The following is a 9135-nucleotide window of genomic DNA, read 5'->3' as shown; positions in this document are numbered from 1 at the left end:
AAAATCAGAATATATCTTTATATATTTCGGCCAAAATATTAGGGAATTAAAATGGAGTTTTGTGATTGGTTGAACCATGTCATAGGGCTTATTTGGCAAGCTATTATTGGAGGAAATTATGTGGCATTTTCAGATTAATTCCTTGGGATATTAAGAGGTTTACACGGCTAGGAGAGCAAGGAGGCGTCCACTATATATTCTCACACATTCTCAACGTCAAGGAGCTCCCTTTGTGTTTTACAACTTTAGAAAAATTCAGAAAAGCTCTCTAGCCTAGCCGTGCTCTTCTCCATCCTCTAGGGCAACCACGAAGTTCAAGCAAGGCCAAGGAAGAAGAGGACAAGCCGTGCACATCATCCATCACCATCCTTGAAGATTGCTTTCGAAATTCAAGAGACCATTCATCCCATCTCCATCTCTTGGTGTAATCCGATTCTCCTTGTAACCTTTGCTTTGTAATTTTCGTTGGTTATGCCCTAGTTGACACATGTGTGTGAACAATTTTCGAATTCTGAAATTTTATGATTAATTACTAATTTTCAGATTCATGTTTTGCGATTTATGGTTGCTTATGTGTGAGTGTTTGATTAAATTTGCATGATAGAAATCTTTTGTATGTTAATCTTAAAGGGTTCGAAACTTTTAGGGTTTTTATATAATTGGTGCTACGAATTTAAGAACATGAATCAACTTTTTGGTTTTGTGTTCTTGAATCAATAAGTAGTAAAGGTTTTGTACAAAAACCGAATTTAATCAAAGAAGATTGCAATTAGGCGGACTTTTTCATACTAAGTTGCACATTTGAATTGATAGCCTTTCTAGATGCTTAATGCGTTAGACATGTATGATTGACTAGCTTTCTAGGGCTTGAATGCATGTTTGATAGGATTAGTCTATGTGCTTTCACTTAGATTAATTAGCGTTGAAAGTAAAATATGGGAAATTGTTTGCTTTGAACGTTTCACATGATCAATTCCTCTTGCATGACTATGATGAACAATGATGAACTTGAATTAATTTTAATCATATGTTTCGATTTTGATCTTTGTTCTTGCATTCCATTTATAATTTTATGTTTTTGCAGTTTAATTGTTTTATTAACTTAGTTTTATTTTCAGAAAAACCAAAATCAAAAACCCCCTTTTTATTCGTAAATAATGTGCATATGTGTGAATATTATACTTTGTTTTGATTTTAATTGTTTAATTGTTTGACAATGACAGGTGTACCCTCAATCCCCGGAATAGAACGATCCCTATTTATTCTATACTACTAACGATATTTCAGGGTTAAATTATGCGCTTGCTCTGAGCGTACCAATTTTTGGCGCCGTTGCCGGGGATTGAAAAATCATTTGTTATATTGTTAAATGTTTTGTTTATATTGTGACCGAAAAAAAAAAAAAAAAATATTACTTGTTAATTATTTTGTAAGTCTCGAAAATTAGTTAATTAATTACTTAGGTTGTTATTTTTATTGTTGAACACGAGTTTAATTGTTAGTTGTAAATTAAAGAAGGAATAGGTGAAGTCGTGTTTATTAATATTGGCCTAAACCCCTTATTGGTACCTAGTTCAGGTCCCTTAAGGTTGAGGGCGGCCTTTATTAACATTCATTGAACTGTCTAACACACTTAGGACCTTTTACATCCTAGTAAGAATATCCTATGTGAGATGGTGTCTAGGCTGGGGACAACGTTCATGACGGGTTCTGGATTCAGAAGTGCTACAAATGGGCGTAAACCTCAATGAGGGAGTAGCCTATGCCAAAATGGATCCTACCTCTTGTGTTCGCCCTCCCCTACCTGGCCATTTCAGTAAGGTTGCCCAACGGATGTAGGAGGGACTTTGTGTCTAGACGATTATACTTGGGCCGCACGTCCACTTGATTTACCGCTTGGAATTAAATTCGATATCAATAGTATTTATAGCAAAAAGAAAATGTAAGAAATTGTTGTGGCACTTAAGGTATATTGGATTAAACATAATCTTGGAAGGGTAGCTGTTTCAGCCCCATTGCACAACGAGATTCCCTGTTCCCGTACCTAAGTGTTGAAAATAATTGTAAATAAAAGAAAAAAAAAAAAATCGGAAAAAGAAAAAAAAAAAAAAATTGTGAATAGTGACGTTTTGTACATGTGTTTTGTGTGAAAGTTTTGTGTGTAATTTGTCTAATATACTTGTAAAGGAAAAAGGAAAAAAAAAAAAGTAAAAAAAATTGATTTATAAATGTTGTTAATTATTTGATTGTTATAAGTGTGTAAAATCGTATGAGTAGACAAGGGCCCTTTTGTTAATATTGGCCTTAACCCTTCATTGGTACCTTTCTAAGGTCTTATGAGGTTGAGGGCGGCCTTTATTAGCATTAGGAGAACAGTCTAACACATGAGTACTTTCCAAACTGAGTAAGGGGCATTACAGATGGTGTCTTAGGTTGAGACCCTGGGTGATAGGTTCAAATTGGATCTCAGAGATACTATAGACTGTGCGTAAACCACAATGTGGAAGTAGCCAATAGGGGCGTAAACCTCAATGAGGGAGTAGCCTCCGTAGTATCACCAAAATGAGTCCTCCCTCTCACTTACCTCTTAATCTGGCTATCTGGCCTTCTGAAACCACGGAAAGAGACTTATGTCTAGGCGACTATCCCTATATCGTAGCTCACCAATAGTAGTGGTTTCTATTGGGCTCGACTTACAACTTGGAATCAATTGAGTTATTAACGATGTTTATAAGTTCTAAAAAAAAAAAAAAAAAAAAAAAAAAATAGTAATAAAATACTTGTACATACCCTTCACATGTAAAGTGTTTTGTTTTTACTTCTCTTACTTGTACAAAATGTAAGTCTCTTTTGTTGCATTGTGAATAGTGACGTTTTTGTATGAAAATATTAACTTGTATTTTGTTTGTTTTCGTAAGTTACTCACTTTTGTACATCTTAATGTTGTTCAGGAATTCCATGAATGTCCGAGTCCTCTAAACTCCCTACCATACGAGAGATTGAAGAAAGACTTGCTCGTTTGAAGAATCCTCCACAACTTGAGTACAGAAGACCTTCTCCCTTGCAATTCAAGCCATATACATTCAACGAGCAAGGGAAAAGAATCTTAGATCCTTCAGAGGAATCCACATCACCTACACCTACCCCATCTCCTCCTTCACGTTCACCTTTACCTGTGGTGTCATCTAACTCTACACCACCTTCACCACCACCTGAAGAAGTTCAAGAAGAGAGAATGGCATCCATTAGGGAACTATCCACAGCAACAGTTGAGGGAGGACCCCCTACAGGCATTGTGTACCCTGCCCCTGCAGCAGGAAGACAAGCAGAGTTTGAACTGAAGAGTGGACTACTGCACCAACTCCCTATTTTCCATGGACTTCCTATGGAGGACGCCCACAAGCACCTTAGGGCATTCCAGGTTGTGTGTTCTAACATGCAACCACAAGGAGCAGATGAGAACATTCTGAAGATGAAGGCATTTCCATTTTCCTTAGCTGACAGAGCCAAAGATTGGCTATATGAGATTCCTGCTGGACGTATCACCTCTTGGGAAACAATGAGGAAGGCCTTCTTGGAAAAATACTTCCCAGCTTCAAAGGTCATCACACTTAGGAAGAAGCTCAGTGGAATTGAACAAGTCCCAGATGAGTCCTATTCTGCCTATTTTGAGAGGTTCAATTCCTTACTTGCGCAATGTCCTCAACATCAGATGAAGGATGAGACCCTCCTTACTTGCTTTTATGAAGGACTCCTACCTTTGGAAAGGCAAATGCTTGATGCTGCAGCTGGAGGAGCTTTTGTGGATAAGTCACCTACTGCTGGGAAAGAACTTATTGAAAATCGTGCCCTCAACACTCAACAGTATGAGGGTGTGAGACAGACCACTCGTAGGGTCAATGAGGTGAGCACCAGTCCTGCCATTGCGGATCAATTGAGCAAACTCACCCTTCTTGTGAACAAGGTAGCGACTACTCAAGGCCATGGAGGATCTTCTGCTTGTGGGGTATGCTTTACCCAAGGACATCCTACGGATCAATGTCCTCAACTAAGTGAAAATGGTGGTTGGGAGTCTGTGAATGCTCTAGGAGGATATCAAGGGAACCAAGGGGGTTCCCAACGTCCAAGGTATGATCCATATTCGAATACCTATAACCCTGGATGGAGGGATCACCCCAACTTCAAGTGGACCAACAATGAGAATGTTCAGAATCCTCTTGGTGGGAGTTTCCAACGTCCTCAAGGACCTTCATTTCAAGGACCTTCTTTTCAAAGGCCTTACATGCCTCCTCAACACAACTCAGGGAATTCAAATTCCCACTATGATAAGACTATTGAGGCATTGACTAATTCCACTCAGGCATTTACTAGTGCCACACAGACTTTGATGCAAGGACAACAGACCCACACCAAGGACATTGCTGAACTCAAAAAGCAGATGGGACAAGTGGTGGACTTCATGACCAAGTTTCATGAAACTGGTAGGCTTCCGAGCAACACAATTCCAAACCCAAAAGGAGGCTCTGAAGGCCCACCCAACTGAGGACGAGAGGAAACCAAGTCTAGGCTGAAAGACTATAAACATTAAGCGCTGCTTGGGAGGCAACCCAATTCAGAAGTAGCTGTGGAGGAGCCTTCAACGCAGATTTGCTCTTTTTCCTCCCTACTTCTTTATTATATGCTTTTTGTTTTTCTTTGAACTTTCTTTTCGTAAATTTCATCCCTATATGCTTAAGTGTTTCATTGCATGCTTATGATTGATTACATTGAGGACAATGCAATATTTAAGTGTGGGGGAAGGGATTTACATTTTTGTTTTGAGTCATATATATTGGAAAATACAAAAAAAAAAAATCGAAAAAATGTCATAAAAATAAAAATTTCGTTGCTTTTGTTTTTGTTTTGAGTCTTAGGATGCCCTTTCAACTGTCTAGGATGATTCTATATCTCTGAAATCATGACTAAAAGAGGATCACAAAAATTGAGATGACTTAAAATGGTATTCTTTGGTTAATTGAGATATATGAAAAATATATGCCTTGTAGTGGATATGGATTTCGAAACTTTGGTACAGAATATGAGCATGTTAAGATGAGTTTTGATTCATATAAACCCATGTGAGATAATTGAACCATGTTCCTTTTTCTTGGAGTGAAATGAAAAATATATTCTTAATTTCTTGGCGATGTTTTGATGATCTCATTATTCTTTCATCTTGATTGACTACTTGCCATAGATTAAATTTGATGGACTAGAGAATGCTAGAATTCGCTCTTGTGCTTGTTGAGACGTTATATCAATACATGGCCCTGATTCTGGAAAGGATAGAGGCACCCTAGGAATTACCACCATTGCCAAATGAACCTGTGTCCCTAATTGTGCCCGTCGTGGGACTCCCCTAGATAAACCCCTTTGAGCCTACGTTAAACCTTTTCTTTCATCACCCTTAAAATCTTTAACCTAAGCCTTAGTATAGCTATAACCCTACCCTTTGTCCTAAGGACTTAGTGGAGCTAAATTGAGATTTTACTTGAAGATTTGACGTCAATATTGAAGAATAAGAAGAGGTGAAGGTTCAAGTGTGGGGGTAAACTTGTCCATGAACGAAAAATGTATGAAAAAGCCGAGAAAATGAAAAGAAAAGAAAAATGTACACGGCTAGAAAAGAAAAGAAAGAAATATCTATGGATTTTAGTCCCCCATACTTAGTGATTTCGGAGTTTACTTTAAATTGAAGGCCCACTACAGAAAAATTTGGCCTTTGTCCATTTCACTAGAGTCAAGGGAAGTTTACATTGAAGATTGGGCCCAACATGAAGACATTTGGCCCTTTTATGTGACCTATATGGGGAAGTGACGTTTTTGAAATGCCTTGGTGGATTTTTCGAGATCTCTACATTCATATGAGCTCTACTAGGTTTTTAGGACACTTTGTTAAATTCCTTACCCTTCGTTTCTTTAAACCTTGAGCCATGGCCCCATTACAAACCTTGAGAAGACCTTCTTGATCCTTAAGATGGGACAACCCTTGATGTGGAGATGAGTTGCAAGAGTTGAACCTATGGCTTGGGTCCATCTGTGCAAGTAGTTGATATCCTTCATGAGATCTTTAAAAGAAAATTATATTTGTGCTTTCGTTTCTTGCATTATGTGATATACTTGCTATCTTTCACATATACTTGAGTGTATAAGCTTTTAAGCATTGCCATGATCTGAGAGAAGAAAGAGTGAATATACCTTGTGAGGAATTGAATCAAACTTGTTTGAAGCATGCTTGACAGAAACCATCACCATTGTTCCAACCAAGTCCTACTTGTGTATATGTGAATTATGTGTTTTAATTAACTCTCGAATACCTAAACATTGATTCTTGGTGAAATGCTAATCTTGGTGTTGTGAAAGTAAGAGATTGCTGAGACAAATAGTTGAAGGGCAATAGAGTCTTTGTATTTATTTGAGTCTTTAATTTTCGTTGAGTCTTAGTGTGTGTCTTTGTTTGATTTTGCTAAGGGACTAGCAAAAGCTAAGTGTGGGGGAATTTGATAGGAGCATTTTAATGCGACGTTTTAACTGCATTTCCTTACATTTCTTGCGTCATTTCCTTAGTAAAACTCTGTTTAGGAAAGTTTCCATTCTTTGATTGGGAAAGTTCCTATTTGTAGAAAGTTTCCATTTTTCTTAGTTTCTATTTTCCATTTTTAGAAAGTTTCTATTCTTGTAGTTTTCATTTCTCATTTCTGGCAAGTTTCTATTTTTTCATTTTTAGTAACTTTCTATTTTTCATTTTTAGTAAGTTTCTATTTTTCAAATTAGGAAAGTTTCTATTTCTCATACTAGTTTCTATTTTCAGGACTTCCGAGCTAAAAAGTGGAAATGAACGCACGAATGGAAGGAGGAGCCTGCGAACATCAAGACAAACAAATATGAGAGAAAACGGTCCACACATTTGAGCAGAAATGAAGAAACAAGCTTTCCTAGTGCAACCAAGAAACCCTGCGAAATGGAGGAGAGCTTACCAATGAAGTTTCCAACGCAACTATGAAAAGAAATGAAGAAAATGAAGTGTTTTGCGTTGGAAAAGAAGAAGGCTTGAAGATGAAGCAACGAAGCCCAAGAGCACTTTGAATTTTCGGTAAAATGGATCATGGCCCATCATGGCCCAAGAGATTAGGGTTTGTGACGCATGGAATAAACCCTAGGAGAGTTTTGCCGTCCAAAATGAAGAGAGAAACAAGGAGTTGGCGTCCAAAAATCAGAAATTAAAAGGGGAGATTCTAGGGAGATTTTCTAGGGTTATTTTTATGGAAATACATCAAGAGATAAACCCTAGAATATCTTTTGCCGTCCAAGCCAAGAGGAAAAGGAGGAATTGCCGTGATATTCATGAAGAAACCCTAGAGAATTCGGCAAAGAGAGATTCTAGGGGAGAGTTTTAAGGAAAGCCAAAGTGTGGAGACCAAGAAACGGCCAAAAAGGAGTCTAGGTTCGTTCCCTATATTCTCTAAGGAAGTTTGGCCGAAATTGAACTACAAAATCAGAATATATCTTTATATATTTCGGCCAAAATATTAGGGAATTAAAATGGAGTTTTGTGATTGGTTGAACCATGTCATAGGGCTTATTTGGCAAGCTATTATTGGAGGAAATTATGTGGCATTTTCAGATTAATTCCTTGGGATATTAAGAGGTTTACACGGCTAGGAGAGCAAGGAGGCGTCCACTATATATTCTCACACATTCTCAACGTCAAGGAGCTCCCTTTGTGTTTTACAACTTTAGAAAAATTCAGAAAAGCTCTCTAGCCTAGCCGTGCTCTTCTCCATCCTCTAGGGCAACCACGAAGTTCAAGCAAGGCCAAGGAAGAAGAGGACAAGCCGTGCACATCATCCATCACCATCCTTGAAGATTGCTTTCGAAATTCAAGAGACCATTCATCCCATCTCCATCTCTTGGTGTAATCCGATTCTCCTTGTAACCTTTGCTTTGTAATTTTCGTTGGTTATGCCCTAGTTGACACATGTGTGTGAACAATTTTCGAATTCTGAAATTTTATGATTAATTACTAATTTTCAGATTCATGTTTTGCGATTTATGGTTGCTTATGTGTGAGTGTTTGATTAAATTTGCATGATAGAAATCTTTTGTATGTTAATCTTAAAGGGTTCGAAACTTTTAGGGTTTTTATATAATTGGTGCTACGAATTTAAGAACATGAATCAACTTTTTGGTTTTGTGTTCTTGAATCAATAAGTAGTAAAGGTTTTGTACAAAAACCGAATTTAATCAAAGAAGATTGCAATTAGGCGGACTTTTTCATACTAAGTTGCACATTTGAATTGATAGCCTTTCTAGATGCTTAATGCGTTAGACATGTATGATTGACTAGCTTTCTAGGGCTTGAATGCATGTTTGATAGGATTAGTCTATGTGCTTTCACTTAGATTAATTAGCGTTGAAAGTAAAATATGGGAAATTGTTTGCTTTGAACGTTTCACATGATCAATTCCTCTTGCATGACTATGATGAACAATGATGAACTTGAATTAATTTTAATCATATGTTTCGATTTTGATCTTTGTTCTTGCATTCCATTTATAATTTTATGTTTTTGCAGTTTAATTGTTTTATTAACTTAGTTTTATTTTCAGAAAAACCAAAATCAAAAACCCCCTTTTTATTCGTAAATAATGTGCATATGTGTGAATATTATACTTTGTTTTGATTTTAATTGTTTAATTGTTTGACAATGACAGGTGTACCCTCAATCCCCGGAATAGAACGATCCCTATTTATTCTATACTACTAACGATATTTCAGGGTTAAATTATGCGCTTGCTTTTAGCGCATCAATTCCTAGTCGGACCAGGAAAACTCCATTTCTTCATTTCAGCTTTATTTCCTTGTCATTTATTCCAATGTACCTAGAAAATAGAAACTTTTATTAAAATTACTAAAAATAGAAACTTTCTAAAGATGGAAACTTTCCTAATCAAGAAGGATTTATTTAAGGAAATAACTAAGTAAATATGAGGAAATAACAGTTAAAACGTCGCATTAAAATGCTCCTATCACACTGCAAATTGAAATGAAAGACCTTAGGGGAAATGATCTATGTCAAAAACCGAACCTTCGATG

The sequence above is a fragment of the Rosa rugosa genome, chromosome 4 (genome assembly GCF_958449725.1).
Source record: "Rosa rugosa chromosome 4, drRosRugo1.1, whole genome shotgun sequence".
NCBI classification, from domain to species: domain Eukaryota; kingdom Viridiplantae; phylum Streptophyta; class Magnoliopsida; order Rosales; family Rosaceae; genus Rosa; species Rosa rugosa.
The sequence above is the reverse complement of the archived record's forward strand: the minus strand, read 5'-3'. Positions refer to the sequence as shown.